Source organism: Cynocephalus volans, chromosome X (assembly GCF_027409185.1).
Source record: "Cynocephalus volans isolate mCynVol1 chromosome X, mCynVol1.pri, whole genome shotgun sequence".
In the NCBI taxonomy this organism is placed as follows: Eukaryota; Metazoa; Chordata; class Mammalia; order Dermoptera; family Cynocephalidae; genus Cynocephalus; species Cynocephalus volans.
Window position 1 is genome coordinate 68,175,956 of NC_084478.1, and position 27,931 is coordinate 68,203,886.

A 27,931-nucleotide genomic window follows, 5' to 3' on the forward strand; every position below is an offset into this window, starting at 1 on the left:
TAGCAGTATAAGCCCATTATTTAGAAACACAGAGATCCACTTGGGAGAATGTGGTGCTGACAACACCAAGTCAAGGATTAAGATCCCCTTACCGGTCATCTTCTTAAAAAAAAAAAAGAAGAAGAAGAAGAAGAAAAAGGAAACACAGAGATCAATATCCAGAAGAAATAGCTAAATAAAGAAAGCTTGGGGTGGCGGGTCTCCATGGATGTGCATGAAACATGGGATTGCTGAATTTTATTTTTCATCATGAATTTCCTGGTACTATTTGGCCTTTTATGGAATCACGTGAATTAATTTGATAACACAAAAGATAATGAAAAGTGAAAAAATTGCAACTCAACACACTTAATAAATAAGCCTAAGAGCTGATTCATGCACATCGACTGATACAAATCTGAGCCAACTTAAATATTCAAAAAGCTATCGCACTGTATCTCATGAAGGTATGCATACAATGCTCTAACTCTGAAAATAACTTAAGCGTAAGAAACCATCACAAGAAAGAAAAAGCAATATGTTTCATTAGCAGATGCAGGGTTTTGACATCAAAATTTTGATTTCAGGGAACAGCAGGTACAGTGTAAGTTTTAAAACATGCATTTACTTGGAATTTTGCTTTCATTTCCTTAGACTAAGAAACCGAATGATTAAAACCTGCTTTACTTTTTAAAGAGAGGCGTCAACTTTCCGATTTTGGTTTTCCTCCCATAACGATGGTTCCGTTTCCACAGCCTCGGTTTTCATAAGAGGAGCTGTAAAGTCATACTCATGCTGGGGCCACATTGCAGACCTACTAAATCAGAATCTCTGGGGATGACGCCCCAGTGTCTGTTCTTTTAAACATGCGATGGTCCGTGGGAGATATGATGCATGGCTGAGGCTGAGAAACAAAAGCACACACTCCACTTCGCCTGTCTTGTGGTTAACTGTAATCTTGGACTTCATGGCCTTGTCTGTTGTTACTAAATTTTTAAGACATTTTATTTGGTCCCTTCTCTCTCGAGAGCTATCCTTGATGCATTTATTTCGCAGCCACGTTTAGGACAATTTCAAGGACTCAGGAGTGTGTTTATGCCACAGCTTCCCCTTTCCTACTCGATCCCCAGGCAGGCCGAGGGGAGGGACAAGGGCCTCATGGGTGGAAAAGGATCTGGGATCCCGTTGTCTTGGTAACCTCACTGCTGCTCATCCCCACTGGGTCACTCAGCAAAGGCAGGGGGCCCTGTGGGTGAGACAACACCCCTCCCCTCTCTCTCTCTCTCTCTCTCTCTCTCTCTCTCTCTCTCTCGATGTCCCCCTGTGACTAGAGGTTGAAGCTAAGGGCTGAGATTGGTTATCGGGGAAACTGAAGCCGGGTCCTTTGGGCTCGTGAATAGAAAAACACAGAAGTGGAATTACGATGCAGAATGGATCATGGGAGCCTGCCCCAAACATGGAATTGTGAGTCAGTAGTGACGTTCACGCAAAGGGTGCCTGTGCAGATACACGCAGACATGCACACAACAGACACGCACGTAGACAGGTGCACTCACCAGCACTCCTTCTGCCCAGATGGGCACAGTGACTCCGTCTGGCTGGAGCATCAAGTATACACGAAGGAGGGAGGCGGTGAGGTGGGAAATGTAGCAGGACCCAGAACACAGAAGGTGGGACGGGGGAGGAAGGGATTCCTTACCGTTGCAACAAAACGACTGCATACCTTTTCCTCCATGACTCACATTCACATTTTTGCGTTACATTTTTAAAACAGCTTTATTGAAGTATAATTTACATAGGGTACAATGCAGTGACTTTTAGTAAATTTACACAGCTGTGCAGCCATCACCAGGATCCAGTTTTAGAACATTTCCATCACCCCCAAAAGATCCCTCCTGCCCATTAGCAGTCAATCCCCATTACTACCTCCAGGCCCAGGCAACCACTAATCTACCTTCTGTCTCTGTAGATTTGCCCTTTCTGGGCATTTCCTATAAACTGTAAGCAGTCTATCCTGTCTGGCTTCTGTCGCTTAGCATAATGTTTTTGAGGTTCTAACATGCTGTAGCATGTATCATACCTTTGTTCCTTTTTATTACTCCGTAACATTCCACTGTATTTTCCTCATCCCTTCAGCAACGGGTAGACATTTAGGTCGTTTCCACTTTAAGGCCATCATGAATAATGCTGCCATGAACATGCCAGTACAGGTCCTTGTGTGGACACGTTTTCCTAATTTCTCTGTGTCTTCATTTCCTTTTCTTGCAGGATTACACTGGCTACAACCTGTAGTACAATGATGGACAGAAGTGGTGGGAGCAGACATCTTTGCCTTGTTCTGGATCTTAAGGGAAAAGCATTCATTCTTTCACCAGTAAATGTGATATGAGCTATAGGTTTCTCATAGATGCCCTTTATAGGTTGAGGACATACCTTTCTATCCCTAGTTTGTTGAGCCCTTTTTTCTTTCTTCCTAATCATAAATGGGTCTTGGATTTTGTCAAGTGATTTTTCTTTGTCTATCAAGAGGATCGTTTGGTTCCTGTCCTTTACTTATATTAATACTAGGGCACGTCAAAAAGCTGTTGGAAAAATGGAACGAAAAGACAATAGGAATCTTTCCATGAAGTTTTTGACATACTCTCATGTGGTACATTACCTTAATTGAATTCCCAATGTTAAACCAATCTTGCATTTCTAGCATAAATCTCCCTTGGTCATGCTGAATAATCCTTTGTATGTGTTGCTGGATTTTTGGTTTCCTGATATTTTCTGGAGCTTTTGTGCATCAATATTCATGATGGATAGTGGTGTATAATATTCTTGTGATGTCTCTGTCTGGCATTAGTTAGCAGGGTAATACTATTCTCATAGAATGCATTGGAAAATGTTCCCTCCTCCTCCATATTCCAGAAGAGTCTGTGAAGGATTGGTATTATTTCTTCTACAAATCCTGGATAGAATTCACCAACAAAGCCAGCTGGGCCTGGGCTCTCCCTTGTGGGAAGATTTTTAATTTACTCTTTCGATTTCTTTACTCGGTCAAGGTTCATCCAGATTTTTTATCTGTGCATTACGTTTGAATCTCACTCTGTCCCAATATTTCCTTGCCTGCTGGTGCCTTTGGTTGGTCTCTGACCTAGAATTTGACATGCTAGACATCTGTGGACAGCACTGGATTCCAGCTCCTAGTCTGTAACTTAGGACACTATTGGTGTCTCGGATGTCACTCCCAGACCCCTTCCTACTCTCCATACACGGGTATGGGGGCAAGGACTTGGAGATGAGGATGTGGAGGGATGCCGACTCCCCTAATCACAAATCACACCTGCCCACCCATTCTCCACGCACCCTTCCGCAGACATTGGTTCGCTCTGCAGCGATGACCTCCCTCAGGAAGCACCCTCCCCCCACACCTTCCACTTTTCCTCTTCTGCCGTGTGAGGACACAGCATTCCTCCCTGCTTGCCCTTCTACCTTCTGCCATGTGAGCACGCAGCAAGAAGGCCCTCACCAGACACCAGATGCCGGTGCCTTGATCTTGGACTTCCCCGCATCCACAACTGTGAGAAATAAATTTCTCTTTATAAATTACCCACTCCGTGGTATTTTGTTATAGCAGCTCAAAACAGACTGAGACAGCATGCGACTTTCTGCTGATCAAACATGCAATCCCCCAGGACAGGGACTACCTCTGCAATTCCTCCTTACTTCCCCACCATAACACCACAACAGTCAGCGTAGCACAGAATGGGTGGAGGCAAGGTGAGAAAACTGTCACCTTGACAATTGGTAAAATGATTGGTTGTTGGCAGCAGGGACCTGGGTGTGGCTGCTGGACTAACTTGGACGGTCTGCAGAGAGCGTTTCAGTATTCAGGGAGTCAGACGAAGGCCACCACTTTACGACCTCCATAAACTCTCTGCGACGTGCAGATACTTATACCTGCCCCATGGCATTGTGGTGAGGATTCAACAATGTGTCTTACCAAGACTTGGGGCTACCAGCTATGAAATGTCCACTGAAGCCACTGGCTCTTTGCACTTCACCTCCAGCCTTTACAGAGGTGAACCGGTTAAGAGCGACAACTCTGAATCCAGCCTGCCTAGCCTTCTATGCCAGTTCCACCCCTATTTGCCTGTGTGAGCTTGGGCAAGCTCCCTAACTTCTCCGTACTCTGCTTTCCAAATTCGTAAAATGGGACTGAAATTGCTGCTAAATGATGGGTCTGTGGCAGAGGATGAAAGGTGCTAAGATATGGAAATATGTAGAATATTGTCTGACACCTGGTAAACCATCAACAAAAGTGCAATCCCATGTTACCCCTCTTAACGCTGCCCGAGTCACCAGTCCAAATTTAAGCCAAAGAAGAGTCCTGCTTTATGTACCTTCTTCCCTGGAGCTCGGAGACAGCAGCTGATCCTGGCAGGGTCAATTTAACTCTCAAGCTCTCTGATGGGATCCCAAGTTCCGAATCTAAGAAACTTACCTGTTCTCAAGCTGTTCTCTTCTGTCGGCAGGAGACACGTCGATTTTTGCAGCAATACAGCTCTGGGGACTACCTATAAACACAGACTGACACAAAGCAGAATTTGTTTTCAGTTCCTGGGAATCTCACAGTCACTTGCTGGGTACACATCACAGGATTCTGTAGGGGAAGAAAAGGTAGATTTAATCATTTGTGCCTCCTGAAATTAAAAGACATGTCTAAATCCCAATACGATTTTGAAATAACTCAATGATGCTCTGGTGCTCACGAAGCAGGCATGAAACTGCTGTTCCCGTTCATCAACCCAGGTGCACCAGACAACGAGCAATGGCCCCTGGAGCCCCTGAGCCAGGGCACCAGCACCAACCCGCAGGGGCTCCTACCGTGGGCAGTAGACCTTGCTTCCAGCTCTCCTGTGGGCAGGAGGACTGTCTTCCAATTGCGCTGCCTGGCTGGTCTGAATGCTGGTTGCACTGCAGGGTCTTAAATGGTGACTTGACTGTGTTCTCTGGTGCCCTCCCTCCTCCCCCGTTCCAAATCTCCGCAGCGTAGAGCTCCTCTTGATCCACTCTGATCCGCTGGTCAGGGATTTAAAGGCAGTGATCTCAGATCTAACAAGAGACAAACCACTAATGATAAGTCTAAAGGTACTTTCCTTTCATATGTATATTTATTTGGTATTGACGATGAGTTGACCCGTCAGACATTCCTGCGAGGGAGAATAGTACTCAAGTGTTAAAGAGCAGGGAAAACATTTACTCACATTCCGCTTATCATATTCATAACAGTTTACAAAAACAGTACAATGGTGAACCACCAAGTTCTAATTCCACATCCCTTTCCCACACTGTGTTTCGTTTCAGATTCTTTATGCTGGACCTCAGTGTAGTGCAGTGCATTTCAAACAGACCTAGTGCTGCTTCTCAGAGGCAGTCAATAAAATGGCACAAAAGCACATGGACATCAACAAGGCATTCACACTACATAGACATTTTATACCTTACTGACAACAAGGTAGGGAGGAAAGACGGAGATCCAGGGTGGGAAAGTGACAACATGCATCATGGGAGCCATATGAGACGAGGTAAGGAGCACTGGTATGCAGTCTCCCTTGCCATGGAATACCTCACGGCCATCCAAAAATGACAGGCACGAAAGATTAGGACCTTCCTGGGATTGGATCGAATCCCCTGCTGGTGGGACATCCAGTCACAACACAGGTCTTGGCATTCCTACGACTATAGCTGACTGTCCAGTCACCAAAAGGAGCCCAAGGCTACCTAGCAGCGGGCAGCACAGCATCTATGCCTGAATCCCTTCAGATCTCCATCACGTGACGATGGGCACCTCAGTTTTCTTCCAACCACTGTTTCGGCAGCCTCTGAAACATTCTCTTGCTTTCCTGCTGCCTCTCTCGTTGGCATTCTCCTCTCTCTCCTGCTGTTGGGGTGCCCACTCTGGCAGAGGGCCGGGCCGGTTGGTACCCAGGATGAGGGTCAAGCCGCTGAGGCCCTGCACTAGCGTGTCCCAGGAGGAAGGATGTGGGGCCCCATTCCTCTCCCCAGGGATCCCGGATACACTCACCCCGTGGCTCTGGCAGTATCGACATTCACATCGGAATCGATTCTGATCTCTGTCACCTCGGGGAGAGATCCTGGCTTCCCTTTCTATCGGATAAGGCGCCATGTGATCACGGTGTCTCCGCCTCAGGTGCCCCAGGAACGTTTTCTTCCTCCCCGGGAAGGCCGGCCTTCCCCACCGCCGCTCTAGCAGGGTCTTCTCCTCTCTGTACCGCTGTTGGAGCTGCCCCTCTGGTAGAGGCGCAGCGGGGTCGGTGCCAGGACTGGGGTTCAAGCTACTGAGGCCCATCCGTTAGCTGCTTGGAGGAGGAAGGCCGAGAGGCTGCTGTGCCTTCCTGGGAAGTCTCCGTGGCGGTCACCTGGGAACATTCAGGAATCAACGCCGGGTTCCATTTCTGGAGTGGATCCATGGAGGTCTAGTCTGAGCTGGAAGCCCCGCCCGGCCCTTGAGTCTAGACAGGAAGGAGCTTCACAGAGAGCTAGAAGGGAGCAAGGAATGTGTGCGGCCAGGAGAGCCCAGACTGCAACCAAGGGTGATAAGGGAAGAGAGAAAACCAGGATTATTCATTGTACTTAGCCTTTCCGTCCCTCCTCTTCCTCTGTGTAAAATGGTGATGATGATGACACCCACCTCCCAGGCCAGTGCTGAGGATTACAAGACAGAATATATCTCGGGAGTTTAGAATAGTGCATGGCATGTAATAAAGGTTTTAGAAAGGATACCAATTCTTGCATCCATGTGGCATGTTATGCAAAATGATGCAATGCAGTCAACAAGGTTAATTCCCTGCTGACTTTTTCCAACCCATTCTCAGGTATAATTTTAAAAACAATCAATGCGTGACTAACCCGTGCTCTTCTCGTAAGCATTCATATACTTTCATAAGGTACGCTTTCACTAAATTGTAAGCATTTGCACCATGGAGACACACCCTTTTGAATTTTCGACTTTGTGATCACTGGCGTGGCATCCAGTCAAAAAGCCTGCTCATGCCTGTGAAAATCATCTCAGAATTCCCAGTGTGCAAGAGGTCTAAATGCCAAAAGTACAATAATAAGACTTTTAGAAGAAACCATAGGAGAACATCTTTGTGACCAGAGAATACGGGAGCAAGTCTTGGACCTGACGCCAAAATCATGATCCATGAAAGAAATAAAATCGACAAATCGGGATTTCATCAAAATTTAAAACTTTGGCTCTATAAAAGACAGTGTGTTTAAGAGAACGAAAAACAGATCTGGAGAAAATGTTTGTCAATCACAGATCTGACGAAGGGCTTATATCCAGAATATGTGAAGCGCTTTCAAAGCCCAACAATAAGAAATCAGACAACCCGATTAGAAAATGGGGAAAAGACTTGAACGTGAGCACATGAAACGATGTTCTACGGCATTAACCATCAGCGAAACACAAACTAAAACCATGATGAGATGCCCCATCACACCCATTAAAATGGCTAAAAATAAAAGTACTGGCAATACTGAGTGCTGGAGAACATGCTGAGCAACTGGAATTCTCATACTTTGCTGGTGGGAAAGCAAAGTAGTATAGCCACTTTAAGGAACACTTGGGCGGTTTCTTGTAAGTTAAACAGACATTTACCATAGGGCCCAGCAATCCCACTCCTGGGTATTTACCCTAGAGAAATGAAAACTTAGGTTCGCACAAGAGCCTGTACATCAATGTCTAAAGCAACTCTATCCAAACTCACGCAAAACTGGAGACAGCACAAATGTCCTTCCACGGATAAACGAATAAGCAAACTGTGGTATTCCGTGCAACAGAAGACTGCTCAGCATTAAACACGAAGAGACGACTGATAGAGGCATTGAGATTCATCCAAGATGTCACATTATGCTCAAGGAAAGAAACCCATCTCAAAAGGCTGCAAACTGTATGGTTTCGTTTATATGACACTCTCCCCCAAAACAAAACTATCGAGAAGGAGAAACAGATCACTTTTTGCCAGGGATTGGGGTGGGGAAGGGGTAACTGCAAAGGGGTAGCAGCAGGGGGTGTTTTGGGTGATAGAACCGTTCTGTATGCTGATCGTGGTGGTGGTCACGAGAATCTATGCATGCGTTAAAGCTCATAGACGTGTACTCCAAAAGAAAAAATAAGTCAATCTTACTGTATGCTAACTGAAAAAACCCAATGGTAGATTTTGCAGTGAGGGCATCTCTCTATATTATTTCAACAAACACATCTTGGATGAATCTTTAAAAAAAAAAACTTACATTAAATGCTAAACTGAAACTTTAGATCAGCAGCCCAGGCTCTGTTCTTTCAGCAAACTTGGAAACCAAGAATTCCCTAGTTTTCTTCAGCGGGTACCCGTACTTAGAAACTTTTATCAACCAAATTGTGGCTACCAGCTCGTGCTGCGTCAGGAAACACAGAACAACATTAGAAATGTTTCGGATCATATGACCCGGCTGTGCACACATGCAAACACCAACACACACCCCGAAAAGAGAGTCTCTTAACATTTCAGTAACTTGAAATCTATGTTTCCAACTAGTTAGTTCAGTAACATCGTTTGGGCCATCACCATCCTACGCAAGCACTCAGGTGTGAAACATTTGGAAAATGCTCTTAACCCAATTACCTCCCAATCAATTCTCACATGTCACAAGGACTCCCTCAGGATCAATATTTCTTCATGTAGAAAGCCAATTCTCAGAGAAAGAAAAAGATCTCACAGACACTTTTTTATGAAGAAACACTGAGACTTTAGAAACATCAACCTACAACTCACCCATGTTTTAATCACTCTTTTCTCTCTCTTCATCCCTCCATCAATTCTGTGAAATGAAATATTTTACTGTCCTATCTCGATGTGCACCACAAGATTCTCGGACCACACACATGGTTATTCATAATCCTCTACAGAGGCATGAAGGACAATGAGGCCTAGAGAAGTCCCCTAGTTGAGGGTAAGGGAGCAGCTGGGGCAATAAGTGTGACTTCCCTTCCTTCATCATCTCGCCCCATTTCATTCCTTCGACAGTCACTTGCCCCAGAGGGATAAAGATTTTGTATCAAATCTCTGCCTTGAAACAGCACGGCCTCAAGTTCCCTTCATCATCACACACGGCTTCTGAAGAGAGGGAAAAGACTTTGGGAGACGCATGTTTACCGGTCAGAGCTTCAGCTTGGGAGGTGATATCCCTCAGTGTACTGTTTCCCCACTGTGATGGTTAATCCTACGTGTCAACTCGGCCAGGCTATGCTGCCCGGTCATTTGGTCAAATGCCAATCTAGATGCTACTGTGAAGGTATTTGTGGATGTGATTAACATTTACAATCAATAGACATTCTCTTCCTGTCACACTGGCCAGTGCTGGGTCACATCTCCATTCCTCAATCAGTCCAGAGCAAGTGGAATGGGATGACCATGGCAGTCATAGATGAAAGGTTTGGGAATGGAATGGCTCCTTGCAAGACTTGCACCTCCTATTCACCCTTTGGGACTCAGCTTACACAGCACTTCCTCCAGGAAGCCTTCTCTGGCCTCTTCTCCAAGCCCTGGACAGGGGACCTTCCTCTGAGCTCCCGCAACACTCTGCATTTCCCCTATCCTGGCCCCAACCCCACTCAGCGGCCAGCAGATGGTTAGCAGACTGTCTTACCCACTTGCCTGGGAGCTGACAGAGGCCAGGGACCTGGTCTCATCCACCCGTCACAGAGCCTCGACCCCAACGGGCATTCACAAATATCTATCAAGTGAAAGAGGGAGAATTTGGGGCCTTCTTAATAAACATCTCATTTAGTATGTCAACCCTGCAGAATCCATATCTTCCCACAATCCAGAGGAGGAACTTCCTGCATTGAGAGGCTAAGTAAAGTCCCTAAGATCACACAACCGGTGAGGGACAGAATCCCATCCCAGGTCTGCCTGCCCCCAGATGCACGCACCCTTGGCGGCACTGCTCCTCCGGATTCTCAGCCTCGTGGGAAGCCTAAGCTAGCAAGAAATCCTGAGGGAGAGAGTCCAGACAGGAAAGTCCTGGGCGCTGGCTCATGGGTCCAGACCTGGTCCAGGGATCAGGTAACTCATGCAGGAAATATGTACTATCACTTCCTAGTGCCGGGCTCGGTTCTCAGTGCCGGAATGCTCCACAGAACAAACCTTGCAAGCTCTCTGCTCTCATTACCCTGCATTGTAGTGGGGGGAGGAGAAAGTAAACAGCTAAACAAGTAAATGCACACTATGTCAGGGTGATGAGCACTATGAAGAGAGTTGTGTTTATTTTGACAATTAAAACGGTGCTACATGACCCTTTCTTCAACTTTCCGTAATGATGTGAAGTACCCTTATAAAATGAATTTATTTCAGTTCAAAGAATCGGATTTCATGTAATAATGTCAAAGAAATAATGGTTTGACTTTGTTTTCCAGAAATGGCAAAATCCTAAAGCAAAATGACTGAGATCTGTGCAAGGACGGTGGGGGCTGGAAACTGTGCTCCTAGCCTCACGCAATGCTAGGGAAAAAGGAGTCCGAGTTCCAGCCACGTGTATTAGTCAGGGTTTACCAAAGAGAACGAACCAACAGGATATGTATGTACAGTAGATATATGAGAGGGGATTTATCAGGGGAATTGGCTCACGCAATTATGAAGGCTGAGACGTCTCACCATAGGCCGTCTATAAGCTAGAGACCCTGGGCTACCAGTAGCACGGCTTGGCCAAGGTGGAAGGCCTCAGAACCAGGGAAGCGGATGCATAACCTCATTTTGAGGACAAAGGCCTGAGAACCCGGGGGACCCACTCATGTAAGTGCTAGAATCCAAAGGCTGAGGAGCCTGGAGTTCTGATGTCCGAGGACAGGAGAGGAAGAGTGCATCCCACCTCAGGACACATTCGCCTTTCCTCTGCTTTTGTTCTCTCTGGGCCTCTGCTGATGGGACGGTGCCTGCCCACACTGAGGGCGGATCTTCCCCACCTATTCCACTCAGACTCTCACCCTAGTCTCCTCTGGACACACCCTCACAGAACACCCCAAAATAATGCTTGACCGGGTTTCTAGGTATTCCTTAATTTGGTCAAGTTGACACCTAAAAGTAACCATCACACCATGCAACGCGACAGAGACTTTAAAAAGAGAGTTTGTGCTGCACCTGGCACGCAGGCGTTCCATATTTTTGATGCCTATGCAGATAACCGCTATGATGCTGGGTCTAGAATGGAGGGGGAGACTCTATTTAGCAGCGTCATCACAAAAGAACATTTAAATCAGTAAACACCCAGTGGTGCCCACTTTAGAGTGTGAACGAAGAAAATGAGGAGACCAATGAAACATGGTCCTTGCATGAGGGATATCACAGCAGGTGGGCCAAACATAGACACAGAACAGCAGCGGGAGTACAAAGGAGGGGTACGGGGAAGGGTAGAGAGGAGGAGTGGCCAAAGCAGCAAGGAGAATACAAGGAGAAAGTCTCCTCTTGTGCATGAAGAGCTCGCCTAGACTCAACCGAGGTCACCGATCACTGGGTTCACAGCATCAGTTCTGCCGATGTCGGCCTGAGTGACATCTACACCTCTCACCTACAAAATAAAATAACTGGGGTCAATTCATCAGACAAGCATTTATTTACTGAGGGCCCGCCCTGCTCGGTGAATTATCAGATGCAGCCCCATCCTGAGGCAGTAAAATATTGTCCCAGGCATACTATAAGGGGAACAAATCGGGAAAGACACCGATACTAGACACTTGTGGACAGAGTGGGGATAGAAGACACAGTGAACTTTGAGCAGAGGGTCTGCCACAGTCACTTGTTGACAAAATATTATTTCCTGTAAACAAACCGACAGCATAACGAGAGCTACGCTGCGTCGAGTGATCATCATCACTCACACGACAAGCGTGTCTGGGCACCTGCTGAGCACCAGGCTGCAGGACCTGTGCTTTGCTAGACTTTGCGCACACGGGAATGTTTCCTGCAGGATAACAGTCCTCAAAGGGCTCACAGTCTGCGGGGCAGGGAGCCGCACTGAAGATAATGACGAGACAAGCGATGACAGCCATGCAGGTGGGAGCCAGGGGTGTGGCTGGGAACACAGAGAAGGGCCCCACAGCCCAGGTGGTCAGGACGGCTTCTCCCAGGCCATGGTGTACTGGATAACATTATTATCCCCACTTGCAGATGAGGGAACTGAGGACCAGAGAGGTTAGGCAACTCACTCGAGGTCACACAGCCAGGCAGCGGTGGTGACCATTTCTCACGTCGGTCTGTCAAAATACAAAGGTCTCTGCACCATTCATCACACCAATCCCTCCCCCTTAATACTGTCACCTGTTTTAATTTGCAGTCACCACCTTATACTCACCCGTGGCTCTCCTTACCTTTAAATTCCCCTAATCTGCTAACTATAGTAGAAATATCGTTTTAGCGCATCAGGCCTTTTATTTTACCAGCGCGATGGCCCAGCCCGGAACTGAAGGTTTATAGTCCACCCACACGCTGGGTAAGGAAAATGGATCACTGCGATTTAGAGTTTTAACTTAGCTATTGCACGCAATCTCAAGCACAATTTTGAATGGAATCAATATCCAACTAAAAACAGTAAACCCACTGCTCCCCTACGAAAATTATTTACAAAGCATTTTATTAAATGCCACGACGTTCCAGGTAGGAAACACTGGCGCTTTGACAGGGAGTTGTTGAAATTCTGCTCCTTTAAATATAGAAATCCTTTCTTTATGTCCTTTCTCTCTGTTGCTGGAACCCTGAGAGGCTCGACCAAGCAAGGCCACCCGCTTTTCTTTTTCGATAAAACAAGCACGCGAAACAACCCACGTGCGTGCGCACACATACACACGGAGCGACGTGCACAAATCCAACACATCCGATAGGGGTATGTTAATACAGGGAAATTGTATGGGAAATGCAAATGGGAATCCGTGACCGGTCATAACACCAAATTGCCGAGCACATAGAGAGGCCTGCTGCCCAGGATCGGCTGGACGCCAGCACACTGGACAAAGACGCCTTCCTTCTCTGAATATCACACACTGCAGCTTGTACAGTTACTCGATAAAAATGGTCTAAATCATTGCTTACTCATGCAGGAATCACAGAGCCTAGTAAAAGCATGCCTATTCATATATCACATCATGACCCATCTCTCACACGTCCTAGAAAGAGTTTCTCTGATGGTTTCAATACGGGAAATGTCCCTTTCCTTGAAAACGCTTCAGTTATTTTGCCTTATATTGAGGGGTGGGGGGTGAGGTGGGGAGGGCGGGATGCCAAGGAAACAGGTTCTTTTTGCACCTGTTGAACACTGATGCCAGCCCACTTATATATCCCGGGTGCTTACCAATGCCCACAGGAAGTTTCAGTATCACATTTCTCCGCTTAAAACTGGCAACCCCCAACTAGAGAAAGAGAAATAGGCCACACGCAGATTGTACCACCGCCATTCTGATGCTGAAGAGACAGGGCGTCTGAGAAAAATGACTGTTCTTTCAGAAACCACCGTTCGCAGTGGGCCAGCCAGGAGGACTCTAGCCCCAAGATACTGAGGCGCACCTGGCCAGCTCTAGGGAGATTCTCTCTGTCTTTCTGGGGCGCGCTCTCTCTCTCCCTCTCAGTCCCTCTCTCTCTCGGGCTCATTCTCTCCCGGGCTCTCTCACGCGCGTTCTTTCTCCCGAGCAGGTTCCGGCCGTCCAGACGCCTGCGCGCTGCCTCCTTGCGGCCGCTCTGGAAACGCAGCGCGGCCCACGGGGCATCGAAGGGTTAAGACCACCGAGAGGAGCCGTCCTCCGGAGGGCTAGAGATGCCCCCCAGCCCCCGCCCCCGGGAAGGGGAAGAGACGTCACAGCGCTGGGACGCTGGGAGGAACCGGACCTTCAATTCGCTGCCGCGGGCTGCGGGGCAAGCCCGGAGGGCCAGGGCGGTGGGAGCTCGGCCTGAGCGTGTGGGTGGGCTGTCGCGGCCCGCGCCGTCCGGCCCAGCTCCGCGGAGAGAAGGCGCCGGGGCCGCCCCTCCCTGCGGTGCCCCGCGGCGGCCCTCCCGGGAGCGTGGCTCCGGGACGCGACCAGTGCTTCCTGCGCGGGCCGTAAGAGGTTGCGGGCAGTAGAGGTGACTTCACTGGCGAGGCACGTGGGAGCTGGGCTGCAGGGATTGGAGGAAGCCGACTCCCCGAGGGACTGGCTGGTTATTCTAGAGTGTACACGTGAGAGTCGATACCTGCTCCTTGATTCTGTTCACTTACTGATTGTTTTTGCATTGAGCGATACCTGCATACTGGGAAAGACAAGAACAAAACAAGTAAAGAAATTCAGTTTCTTCAGGCTACTGCCGTAGGGAGAGCGCCCCCGATCTGGAGATGAGTGTCTCTCGGCGGGGTGGTTTTGCCTTTTACTTTCATAGGGAGGAGTAGAAAAGTTATAGTGGGGAGATTTTCTGGGGGGGGGAGGGGTTGCTTTTGTAATCAGGGACAGCCTCAGCTGAACAGGGCATGTTTATCTCTGTGGCTATCTAGGTTCAGGAGGACAAACTTCCAATCTGAGTGAATCATTCATGAGACAAAGAACACGTAGTGGGTTGGTCTGTCATCCGCAAGTCTTCCGGGAGTCATGACAGAGAGTGGACAGATAGCGAGCCTTAAGTCACACGGGGAAGGGTGGGCCTTTGTGTTCAGCCATTTCCCAGACACGAAAGTGTGCAGGTTTCTTTACCGCGGCTGATTTCAGGAGTCAGGGTAAGTTCAACATCGTCAACAAGGTAGAAAATAAGCAAGGCATCTTTGATGCCTGCCCAAGCAAATACATGGATAAGTGGAGAGATTCTCTTTTTACCCTGGAAGTAACCGACCCATGAACAGCACTTTATAATTTTCAAAAGGTAATATTTTCCTGGTCTAAGTGACACAAAAATGAGTGATTATCCCAGAATATTATCATCAACGGGGCCACGGAGAGGTCAGGTTACCTGCCCACAGTCCCACAAGCAGTAAGTGGTGAATCCTTGACGATACAGATATCTGTGGCTTCATCACCTTCCTGTTCTGCAGCCATACACTCATCATTTCCAGATCCACATAGCCCGCTCAATCCTGTGTCCTCAACAACAGACCTCCTGAGCCAACTGGCAACCCCACAGGCAGATTGCACTCAAGGAGTCCTAGGCGACCTCCGGGGCAGTGGAGATGACTTCACGGAGAAGTGAATGTTAGAGAACCCGAGTCCCAAAGGCCCTATCCCAGCCCCTGGAGGGACAGAGGGGCTACAAGAGGAAGATCAGAGGATCTGAAAGGGGGTTGGGTGGAGGTTGTTTCTCTGAGAGAAAAGACTGTGGACACGGGATAATAAAACATTTGTTACTTTTAGTTTATTTACTGAATTTTTTTTTTTTTTTTTTTTTTTTTTTAAGCATTGGCAATATCTATCATATGGTGAAAAAAGCAGAGAGGTAAAACCAAGCTGATACATGAGTAAGTAGAGAGATTCTCATTTTACCTGGGCAGTACCTGATAAAAAATACCACCACTCTGCTGTATAAAATCAGAACGTTCTCCTGACTAAATGAATGAAACAAACTAGTTATTTTTCCCAGTTTTTATTATCATTATCCTATTATGAGGTATCTTAGGCACAGAGAGGTTAGGTCAGCTCTCCAAAGTCACTCAGGTAATAAGTGTTCGAGTCCCACAGCAACTAATACTCAACATGTCCTAAACTGAACCCATCCACCCCCGCTCTCCGTACACCTGCCGCTCCTCCAATGTTGCCTGACTCGGTGAAATCACCACCTTCTTTCTAGCCAGCTGCTTAGGCCAGAGCTCTTTAAAGCCATCCTTGATTGCGGCCTTTTTCTCACCACCCCCACAATCACCAAGCCCGGCCAATTGGACCTCCCAAGTCTTCCTGTGTAAGCTCTTTACCCTTCTCTCCATCGCCATCAGTTAGTTTCCTACTCCAGTCACCCTCCCGTCTCCTTGACAACCAGCACCAATTCATAGCTGGTCCTCCTGCCACCAATCTTGACTCATTCACCTGTGCTCAAACACTGCAGGGGCTGCCTGCTGCTCTTAGGATAACATTCAGCCTCCTGGACTGGGCACATCCAGCCCCGCCTATCCCAAAACGCCTCATGTGGGGCAGACCCTTCCTTCTACTGAACCCCACACTCAGTATTCCAGCCAATCTAAATTTCTTTCTGTTCATCAGATGGACCAAGTGTGTGCTCACGCGCGTGCTCGCTCTTTCGTGCGCTCTGTCTCGCTCTCTCTCTCTCTGTCTCTCTCTGATTTCTACAACTTGACATGTGCCGTTCCCTCTGCCTGGCATGCACTTCCTCCCTCCTCATGTGCTACTTCCCTTCAGCTCTCAGGTTAAGTAGAGCCACTCCCATTTTGTATATGGAGTACCTGGATGAAAAGGCAAACTTAAGGAGTTTGATGTTTTTACTGAATGGCACGTGATGGAGGTTCATTACAAATTCCCCAGATGGACCAACTAATTTGAAATGTAATCTGAGAGCAGGGTTTTCAGGGCAAGGTTTACTTGCAGCGAATAGGATACAGGAAGGTAACTATGGAAGTTAACAGGCTAATTTGCTTGACTGTAGTAATCATTTCACTCTGTGTGTGTGTGTGTGTGTGTGTGTAACAAAACATGTTGCATACCTTAAATATATACGGTAAAAAATAAACTTAAAAAACAATAAAGGCGTGCAGCTATAAAAGAAAAAAGTGAATAGGATACACACAACATAGATCTCCCCTTAATTCACGTGGACCCATTGTTGTTTGAATTTGGAGTTTGTAATTGTGGCTGCAGTTTTCGTACCATGAAGGGATCCAGGCTGAGGACCTGCCTCACAGCATAGAGGGATAAGCGATAGAGGGATAAACGGAAACATGGAAGGAATCTGTCACTTTATGGTGTCATTGACCCAGTAAATTGAACAGGTCTTGACCTGCCCTCCGCGCACTTTGTTTTGGTAAGGTGATTTTTCGCTATAAGTTCAGTGAGTTACAGTCTGAGTTTTCTGTAATGACAAGAGAAAGTATGCTAGCTGCGCTGTCCCCCCTTTGCAAGCGGGTTGATTTACTGGTTCTTGTGGATCATCAGGGAAGCAAGGATCAGCTGCCTTCTCACTAAGGGGGACCCTCTGAGGGAATGTGCAGTGCCTTCATGCAGCTCCTTAGGTGTCTCAATAGGTGCCATAAAGCCCTGAAGGAAACTATGTCGGGTTCACAAAGTCCAGTGGAGGGCTCGCACCCACAGCTGGTTCTGCCTGCTACAGAGTGAACTGTGAGGATGATCTTCATTCACACCAGCCTATTGTTTTAACTCCTCTTAGCACAACACACCTACGTATGAAATGAACTATGTGCCTTGGATATGTGAACAATAAAAGAGAAAAGATGGAAATGGCACCAGTCCCAACCCCCAACCCTGGCTGGAGGCTAGACTAGACTCCCAGGGGCCCTGGCATGCTTCTCTCCACACTGAAGTGTCCCTAACACACATCACTTCCTGGAGCCTGGCTGTTGAGGACCTACCCGTGCCACGCGTGTACAGTTTTTATTTCCCAGAAACCCAGAGAGGTAAGTATCAGACACCCCATCTCCAGACAAGGAAACCAGCTGAAAGAGGTTAGGTCCCTGATGCAGAAAAGGGTGGATGTGGGAATTGCACCCGGTTCTGTCCACCTCCAAAGCCAGGCTTCTTTCCATTCAGGAGGTACACTTTGCTTACGTTACACTTGCCGAGATGCAGGTACTGTTCCACGATTGGCTAGTCATCATTGTTCCAATGCCATGTCCACCTGTGAAACGCAGGCACCCGCAGGGCAAAGCCAGCCTGAAAGGTTCTAAGACGCCTGTGTCTGCTGCCCTGAAGCCATCCGCCCTGGAGTCCCTGGGTGTGAAAGCCTTGCCTCAGAGCCAACAGCTGAGCAGGACTTTAACTTCTAGGGTTCCCCTGGGGGAGGCACTTTGTCATATCAGAGAGACTCTTGCAATCCACCTGCACCCCCAGATTAGGTCTCCATCAGTCTCACTCTGTTTAACAGACAGTGAGAATTTAGAGGCAACAGAGCCAGAGGAAGTGTTTTTAGTGGCTGCAATACAGCTCTGGAGTTGACTGAACCCCAGAGGTGGTTTGGAGCCCAACAGACCGAGAATGGCATCTGGCTGTTCCTGTGTTCATCTTCCTGTTCTTCAGCTCTCTCGACTGAAAATGTGCATAATCAAAGTGTCCACCTCATAAACCTCCCCTCCGCTAAGAAGTCTGTCCTGACCAAACCCTCTCACACACACCCCCTCCGGCGAGGGGTAGAGTGCCCTCTGCTGTGTCCTTAGGGTACCATGATTTAAATTCAGCCTTCTCTGTCCTCACACCACATCAGTGTGGGGGCCATCCGCTGGCAAGGATACGGCCTAAATCATCCCTGCATCCCCAGACTGTGCCTGGTATGTAGACACGTGCTGCCCACTCGGCGTTGAGAACACATTTACTCAGCGAATGAAGAACCTTGACGCATGTTCTTAATCAATAACGGGTAGTTATTATTGTAGCAGTTCTTTCTGCGTTTGAAATGATACAAGAGAATTGAGTGAACAGAGGACATCTCTGCAGTCAGATGCTCTTCTGTCGGGGTGGGAGAGAAGGATTGTATCTTTCGTCCCATCCCTAATTCCCCAACTCCTGATGAAAGAAGCTGCATAATTCTTTAACTACATGCTGGTCAATCTGTTACGCCATCAGGCTCAGATCTGGCCTCCCAGTGGAACTGCACTGGTCAGTTCCCCAAAACACTCCCAAGTAGCCAGTGGCCAGGGCCCACAGTAGGCCCCCCACAAAGATCTGTTCATTAGAAGGAGTGCTGAATAAATTCGGGCCTGCTAATTGAGTATGTGAGTCTGTGGCTACAGCCCAACTGTCCACGGCGACAAGGACACGAGCACACGGTGAACATGCATGTGAAGTCCAGCTGAGCTCTTTCAGCCTTCGCCGGTTGTCGTCCTTGCTCTTTGCTCAAACCCTCCTGTTGTCTGACTGCCCTTGCCCTGTGTCCCTGCTTTGCCGGAACTCTGCAGCCCGCACAGACTTGCCTTCACCACCTCTGACCCTTGGTTGTCCTTTGCTGTCTAGCTGACAGCAGAAGCTTACCCGGCCCAACAGGACCCTGTCCCTATCACCCTGGCCCTCCCGCCTTCCGTTCAGCCCTCACTCCCGCTGCCCGCTGCACGGGCCTCCCTGCGGTGTCTGCACTGTGTCTGGCAGACTCTGCCTCCCATACTTTGTTTCTCCGACTGTTCCTCTGTTTGCAAAGCCCCGACCCCAGATATCTGCTTGGCTGACTCCGCTCCCCCTTCACGTCTTTGTCAAAATGTCATCTTCTCAATGCATCCTACCCTGGTCGCTCTGTTTAACATTCTAACCTGCAGTCCACCCGGTTCCTCCCCCAATTCTCCATCCTGTTACCGTGACCGACATATTTTTTCTTCTTTATCACAGCACCCGTCACCTCTAACCTACAGTAGTGTTTATTAAATTATCATGTTGAGGGTTTCGTGTCGGCCACCTACCACTTCCCTTCAGGGAATGTAAGATCCAGAGCAAGGATTTCTGTCGATTTGGTTCACTGATTTATCCCCCCCCTGGAGCGGCAGCTGGCACACAGAAGACACTCAGTAAGTATTTGCTGCTTGAAGGAATGGCTCTGTGTCCACCACTCGACTGCTAGACCCTTGCGGGTCTTGCTCTCCCCCATGTGACGGAGCCCTCCGTGCACACAGGCACGGTCCCCATCTGGCCGCAGCTACATCCGTTTCAGGCACAACTGCTGCCCAGCAGGTCTGTGATCTGGGACTCTGGGGCCACCTGGTTTTATTTCTAACCCCAAACACTTAGTTTTAAGGAATTTAGATTTATTCAATGCTTTGGCTTCCTTTTGGAGCCTCAAGTTATGTCTTTTCTCTCTCTCTCTCTCTGAGGTTACTTCTTGACGTGTGAAATTGAAAACAAGTTGTGGTGGTTTATGAAACACTTAGGAGGTCAATGTTTGTGATTAATTTCTTTGGGCCAATATGAAGTGCTTCAGTCTCAGGGAGTGTGTTGCTGCTTTGTTTTCTTTTTCTTTTCGTAGTCTCACTTTTCAACCTCTTTCTGTTTCGAAAACAAGGGGAAGGTTTACACCCTGGCCCCCTCCACAGTGCTTCAGCTGACTTGCCTCCAATGAATTCAATGTCCCATGGCCTGACACTTCGCGGCAGGATGATTTCCATGCCTATTACAAAGGCTCCACATGCACTAATTTAAAAGGCTGTAAAGAGATAGCACTGAAATAACTCATCAACCTACGGGAAGTCCCCTTGGGCAGTATGGAATTAGAGAGAATGTCGGGAAAAGTTAGAACTGCCCTGACTTCCTGACATCTTCCTCTTGGGGTGTGACCTCCCTTTCCCCTGCCTCGTCTGGTGAGAAGACCTCCCCAGACTTCACCCCGCCAGAGAACTGAGCAGTGAGGCCCACGACAGCAAGCAGGTCTCAGAGGCAGCGACAGGGAAGTTTCCCCAGCACTGCGTAGACAGTGGTACTCTTGTCTGACAGCCTTGCCACAGAGGTGTCGATCCTTTCCAGGTTTGGGAACACGTGAAGATGAAGGGAGAGGCTGCTTGACATCAGACAGAGGGTATATTAGAAAATGGCCCTCAGTAGGGAGGGCAAAGCTTCCTGCTCTGTTGACATCGGCCGGAAACACTAGCCCCGGTGGTTGAAGAGAAGCTCACCTCCACCTGCCATGTGATCCCAACGTGCGCAGTTTTTGCAATAGCCAGGAAAGTTACAAACCTGTCTGTCTTGTCACCAGGTTGTAAGTTTCCAGAAAAGGAACAGTGGGTTTTCTCACTCTGAATCCTTGACTCATGGTGCAGAGTGTTATCACAGAGGTCCCAGAAAATAATAGCATTAACGCATGTGTGTCTTAGAAGTGACAGAGATAACATTCTAGGGGTAGTTTCCTTTCTTCAACCCCACACACATTTCTTTCAAATGGTCTGTGCACATTTCTCCTACAATCCACTGAGAGAGTCTCAGGCCCACACGTTCCCGCTGGCCAGAGATGGTATCTACCTGCATCCCTTTGCTTCCCCCAACCCTGAATTCTGCTGTCAGAAGATGTGTGTGATTGGAGAAGGGGCTGAGATAGGGTTCTGTAAAACCTCATCAGGTAATGGTCAAGTTAAGGTATGAAAGGTGATGCAAAGAGCTTACCAAGAAGGACACAAATAGATAAATAAAGTATATATATTTAAATATATATTTTAAAAAACCCCAAAGAGCTAGAATCTCCTGCTATCCCGCCAGGGCCCAGGGGTCCGTCCATATGTGCCGCCTGGAGAGCTGCAACATGGACGTGTCCAGGTTATTGTCTGTGATCAGTGAGGCCTGAGAGCAGACAGACCACAACATCTGAGGACAAGATGGGCAGATCCCATCCACCCCTGAGAGAGAGAGAGAGAGGGCATCCTTGCTCTGTGTCTTTTGTTAGAGATGCAGAATAAACTCCTCCCCAGGATGGGATTCCACAATTGGGGCCGGCCAAGGAAGACCCTGTGACTTTCAAAACAGTGGCATGATTACGACCTGGGGGTGGGGCGGGGCGGCGGGTTTGAAACACGCCGACCACCTAAACTCCAGGGTCTAGAGAAGGAGGCCGGGCTGTTCAGAGCTGGAGTGGACAAGTTCACAGACAGTCAACTTGGGACAAACTCTCATTGTCTTTCTGGAGAGTTGTCAGACCGAAGCAGGAGGAGGTCACAAACACCTCATGTCTGAACTTTGCTGTGTGACAGTGTCTCTCATCCTAGAGACAAACTCCAGATAGCTCAGATGTTTCAAACCCTGGAACACAAAAGCAAAGACAGGCCAGACTTCACTCTGGGACACGGATCTCCCACCAGCTCTGAAACATCACAGCCTGGACACAGACTCCCAAATACCTCAGGGACCTCACACTGTGGGTAGCAAAGCCCAAAATGCCCCAACAACATACAGAACCCAGACACCAACCCAGGAAGGAGCGGTCAGACCTTAGAACTTTGGACACACGACACTGAACAAGTCACAGAACTCAAACTCCTCAGAGAACTCAGTGACAACAGAGACACAAAAACGGCTCAGAGACGTCAACTTCTAAAATACAGACCCACATGCATTTTAGCAACTTCTTAACCTGTGACATAGAAACCCAGATAGCTCACAGACCTCCCACCCTGGACACACAATCCCACAGAATCATAGAGGGCACACCCGGGGACGCAGACACATAAACAGCTGAGAGGACTGGTACGGGGAACACAGAGACCTCCCGCACAATGTTACGTGCAACAGACATCTAAGAGACCTCGGAGTGTGCTACACAAATTCCCATACAGCCCAGAGTTCACAACGTGAGACACGGTCAACCCCTCAAAACGTCAGCAACTTCAGTCCCTGGGACGCAGAGTGATAACCAGGTCAGAGAGGTCGCACTCAGGTTGCAGAACCCCAAAAGGGTCAGACACCTCCTGTTCTGTGTTTCAAATAACCTCTGTGGTCTCACGAACTACATTGCAGAACCCCAAGGGACTCAAATATATCACATCCTCAACACAGACCCTCAGGAGAGCTCAAACCCTAATTCCTGAATGACAGAATGAGAAATGCTCAGATACTTTACATTCTAGACACAGCACCTGGAACAGAGCAGATAGCTCACACACTGGGAGAGAGACCCCTGAGGGGCCCAGAGAACTCTCTGCCTGGACTCAAGCCTCCCACAGCTCGGAGGCCTCGTGTCCTGGACGCAGACCCCGAAACAGCTCAGAGACCTCATGGCCTGTGGCACAGATCTCGCAATCTGGACGCAGACCCCAAAACAGCTCAGAGAAATGACATCTTGCCTCAGACACCCCAAAAGTCACCCCATACGGGACACACGTCAGATAGAGCCACCGTGAGGCATCATCTGGCCTCATGAGTGAGACTCCGAGAAACAGACCTAGGGAGAGACAGAATGAGAGAGCTGGGCTGGGGCAGGGGGAGATAATGAGAATTAGGGAGGCCATTTCTGGAGACCTGCTGTCTCCACTGAGTTAGTCCCTACCTCAGGAACCCGGTCCGGGCATCTGAGTAACCTCCCCTTGTCTTCCAGGGAAAGGAAGACCCCCAGCTTCTGCCATCAGAGGCTGTTCCTGGACAGTGACTCCGCTACAATGGGCCCAGGCCACACCCAGGAGAAAAGCACCCGGTCCTGACACCCAGTTTAGCCCTCTTCCCCCTGCAATGGGTATGTGGGGATGCGTTGCAGGTTTGGAAGGCTCATGCCATCCTCAAGGCCCTTCTGCAGGGGAGCCGCTGCCTCCGTGTGGGGAAGTCGAGTCTGTGTCCAGGTGGAACAGGACGGTCCTGTGCTGCTCCTAGCCGTGCTGGAGGCTGCCGAGGCCAGGCCTTCCACAGCCGCACGGACTGCTGGGCGACATCCTATTCACCCTGAACAACGCTGCTGCAGCCTCCTGAGCCTGTGGATCCAGGAGGCACAGCAGCAAAACCGTGGCAAAGCTGTGGGAGTTGGGGACTGAGGCTGATGTCCTCCTGGAGGCACACGCACACCAGCCCATCTCTGATGCTCTGGTGGATTTGCATTCTCCCAGGGCAACAGGAACCCGGTCTCCCATCTCCAGCATTTCCTGCAGAGCTCTGAACACAGTCAGGGCTTACTTAATAAATGTTTGGTGAGAAGTTCTCTGGCTTGAGAATTCACCTACTTCCTACTTATTCACGCTCACCCAAACATCTCCCCCTGTGTGATGCCTAAAATCCCGTCATTTAATCGTTTATTTCTGTTTGTTGAGCAGATCACTACCTCCCTGGAGGAATCTGGGCTGGGGAAGCGTCAGGAAACCTCTTTGAATGGTCTCTGCCCATCTGGAACCCCGGGTATTCTGGTGGACAGACGCCAGACGAACGTTTGTGAACTCAGTGCGTTTGTGAACCATTATTGGTGTCTGAAGTCAATACGAAGGGATCCAAGAAGCATTTTTTAAAATGAATACAGCAGAAGACAAAATAGAACAAGCCAGTGATCCCACTGCCCTGGCAGCATCTTCAGCCTCTTTGACTGGTTAGTCGGCTGCAGTTCCTGGGCAGGATTCTGAACTCTCCACTTCCACCTCCACCTCCACTATTTGAAGCCCCAGGTCTATAAGTATCAACTCCCAAAGCAGGACACACACACCCTTCCCCAGCCAATGAGAGTTCTCTACCCTGGGAGATCCTGGGTAGGCAATCCCCTCTAGACCACAGATTTTTCCTGTCATTCTTAACATCTGCCCTGCTCATGCATCCTGGAGCCATTCGCGTTCTCCTTTGCCCTCATCCCCAGCTCCCACTTGACTCGAATCTGTAGAGCTGAAGGGCTAGGGCCAGAAATGCGATGACGCTGACCTCAGGGGAGGTGGAGGCCTCACCCTGAGAGTGGAGCGTGGAGGTCCCCGCGTGGTGGGGAGCCCCCCGCGCCCAGCACACGATGGATGATTTGTTTTGAAATACAAGGCTCCCCTTCCCAGGGGTACCTCACGGAGCAGACAGCTTTCTCTGGACCTCTCATGGTACATTCCAGTAGAGGAAGGTACCACCCACCACTCCTCATCCAATCTCTCCCCTTACTACGGACTGAATGTTTGTGTCCCCCCAAAACGTGTATGTTGAATTCCTAACCCCCAATGTGATGGTACTAGGAGGTAGGGCCGTTGGGAGTTCTTTAGTTTGTGAAGGTGGAGTCCTCATGAATGGGATTAGTACCCTTTTAAAAAGACAGGAGAGAGCTTGCTTTCTCTCTCTGCCCTCTGCCCCGTGAGGATATAATGAGAACGCAGCCATGTACAAACAAGGAAGTGGGCCCTCACCAGACACAGGATCTGCTGGTACCTTGATCTTGGACTTTCCAGCCTCCAGAACTGTGAGAATTTAATTTCTGTTGTTGAAGCCACCCAGTCTATGTTATTCTGTTATTGCAGCTGGAATGGACTGACATCCCCCCTCCCCTGTATCGGCTACAGTCTCTGGTGATTCACCCAGGTGGGACAGTTGCACGGCTATTTCCAGTCGGTTATTTCATGCCCAGCTCCACCCCTCCCCGCCCAATACATCTTTGTGGGTATTGCCTTCATGACCCTGACACACCTCAGGGGACTGTTCCATCCTCTTCTCACTTCTCCCCAAATCCCCTGATAGATAGTTCCACATGCAGATCTGATGATCTTCAAGAAAGTCTAGGATAAAGAGTCCCACCTCCCGCCTAGAGTCCCTGCCCTGCTGATGGAAGTGTGAATTGGTAAAAACAACTTTGCAGGGCTCTGGGGCAGCACCTATCATAATTAAAATTCTTACCACCTCCCCCTCAGTAGAAATGGATATTTGTCGGTCCCATTGTATGATTTCTCCTCAGCACTTCGGACAATGTCACGCATACAGTAGGCACTCCATTGATGTTTGTTGAAGGAAAGAATCCTTTGACCTAGGAAGTCCACTGCTAAGAATGTGTCCTAAAGAAACACCCACACATGCACAGAGCTGTGTGTACAGTAATCGTAGGAAGAAACTACTGGGGGGACAAGAGGTAAATGCCCATTAATAGCCACCGACCATAGGAAGGTTAACGAGAGACGAAGTGTTCATATTATGCCATGGAGCACCCTCTACCCTTGAAACAGAATGAGGGGAACCAGTTTGTACTGGCCACAGAGCATTTCTCCATGACAGGCTGCTAATGGGGGCTAGCAAGTAGGAAGTTCTCATACTCACCAACTGTGTGTCTTTGTGTGTGTATTGCATGTGAAGTGTGTAAATGCAGAAAACAATGACATGGAAACACCACAACCCACTACAAGGGTCTCCTCTGATAATTGTACTGATGGGGGCAAGATTCGGACTGTTTATTATGTCATTGGAGAGTAGTAGAGTGTACTTGCCACAAATACGTCCAATCGTGTGTGCTCTTCCTTTTGTTAACATTTCACTTTATTGAGCTATAACTCACATACTGAAATATTCACCGTTTGAATTGTACAGTTCAGTGGTTTCTAGTATATTCACAAGGTCGTGTAACCATCACCAATATCTAATTCCAGAATATACCCCACACCGTTAGCAGTCCCTCTCAATCCCCCCCACCCGACCCCCCAGGCCCTGGCATTCACTGACCTGCTTTCTCTCTCTATGGATCTGCCCATTTTGGATATTTCATATAAATAGAATCATACAATATGTGGCCTTTTGTGTCTGGCTTCTTTCACTTAGCATAATGATTTTCAAGTTTCGTCCACCTTATAGTATACATCAGGACTTCATTCTTTTTATGTCTGAATAATATTCCATCGTATGGATGTATCACCACGTTTGGTTCATATATTCATTAGTTGATGGACATTTGGGTTGTTTGTACACTTTGGCTATTATGAATAATACTGCCGTGAACATTCGTATACGCGTTTTTGTGAGGACTTATACGTTTTCAGTTCTCTTTGGTATATACCTAGGAGTGGAATAGCTAGGTCATATGGTAACTTTATGTTTAACTTTTTGAGGAAATGCCAAACTGTTTTCCACAGAAGCTTTACCATTTTACATTCCCACCAGCAATGTAAGAGGGTTCCAATTTCTCCACATCTTCCCCAACACTTATTACTTGTCATTTTAAAAAATGTTGTCCATACTAGTAGGAGTGAGGTGGTAATTCATTATGTTTTCAATTTTTACTTCCCTAATGACTAATATTTTTGAACATCTTTTCATGTGCTTTCTGGCTCTTTGCATATCTTCTTTACAGAAATGTCTGTTCAAATGCTTAGTCCATTTAAAATTGGGTTATTTGTCTTTTTATTGTTAGGTCGTAAGAGTTCTCTACACATTCTGGATACCAGGCCCTTCTCAGATACATGAGTCACAAATATTTTCTCCCATTCTGTGGGCCATTTCCCTCATTTTCTTAAGGTAAAAAATAAAGCACAATTTTCTGTTGTTTTGATGAAGTCAGTTTTATCTAATTTTTTCATTTATTGCTTGTGCTTTTCGTGTCATATCTAAGAATCTATGGCCTGATCCAAAGTCACAAAGATTTACTCCTATGCTCGCTTATAGGAGTTTTATGGCTTTAGCTCTGACATTTGGATTTTGATTCGTTTTTACTTCATTTTTGTCTGTGATACGAGGTTGAGGTTCAAATTCATTCTTTTGTGTCTGGGTATGCAGTTGTCCCAGCAACTTTTCCTGAAAATACTCTTCTTTTCCCATTCAACTGTCTTGGCATCCTTGTCAAAAATTAATTCACCATATATGTATGGGTTTATTTCTGGACTCTCGATTCTATTATAAATCTGTACATCTATATAGGTCTATAGGTCTATCTTTATGCCAGTGCCACACCGTCTTGGTTACTGTAGCTTTGTAATAAGTTTTGAAATTGGAAAGTGTGAATCTTTCCACTTTGGTTTTCTTTTTCAAGATTATTTAGGCTGTTTTGGGTTCCTAGAATTTCCATATGAACTTTAGAACCAGCTTGTCAATTTCTGTAAAAACTGCAGTTGGAATTTTGATAGTGACTGTATTGAATGTGTCAATCAATTGGGGGACTATTGCCATCTTAACAATATTAAGTCTTCCAATCCGTGAACACAGGATGTCTTTCCATCTATTTAAGTCTTCTTTCATTTCTTTCAACAATGTTTTGTAATTTTCAGTGTACAACTCTTGCACTTCCTTCATTAAATTAATTCCTACGGGGGGCTGGCCGGTTAGCTCAGTTGGTTAGAGAACGGTATTATAACATCAAGGTCAAGGGTTCAGATGTTTGTACTGGCCTGTTGCCAAAAAAAAAAA

General features: G+C 47.8%; 1 pseudogene; it reads right to left on the reverse strand.

Moving 5' to 3' along the window:
- Positions 1-5,129: 5,129 nt before the first annotated feature.
- LOC134367294 (protein FAM156A/FAM156B-like) overlaps positions 5,130-27,931 on the reverse strand; it is a 49,267-nt pseudogene continuing 26,465 nt past the window's right edge.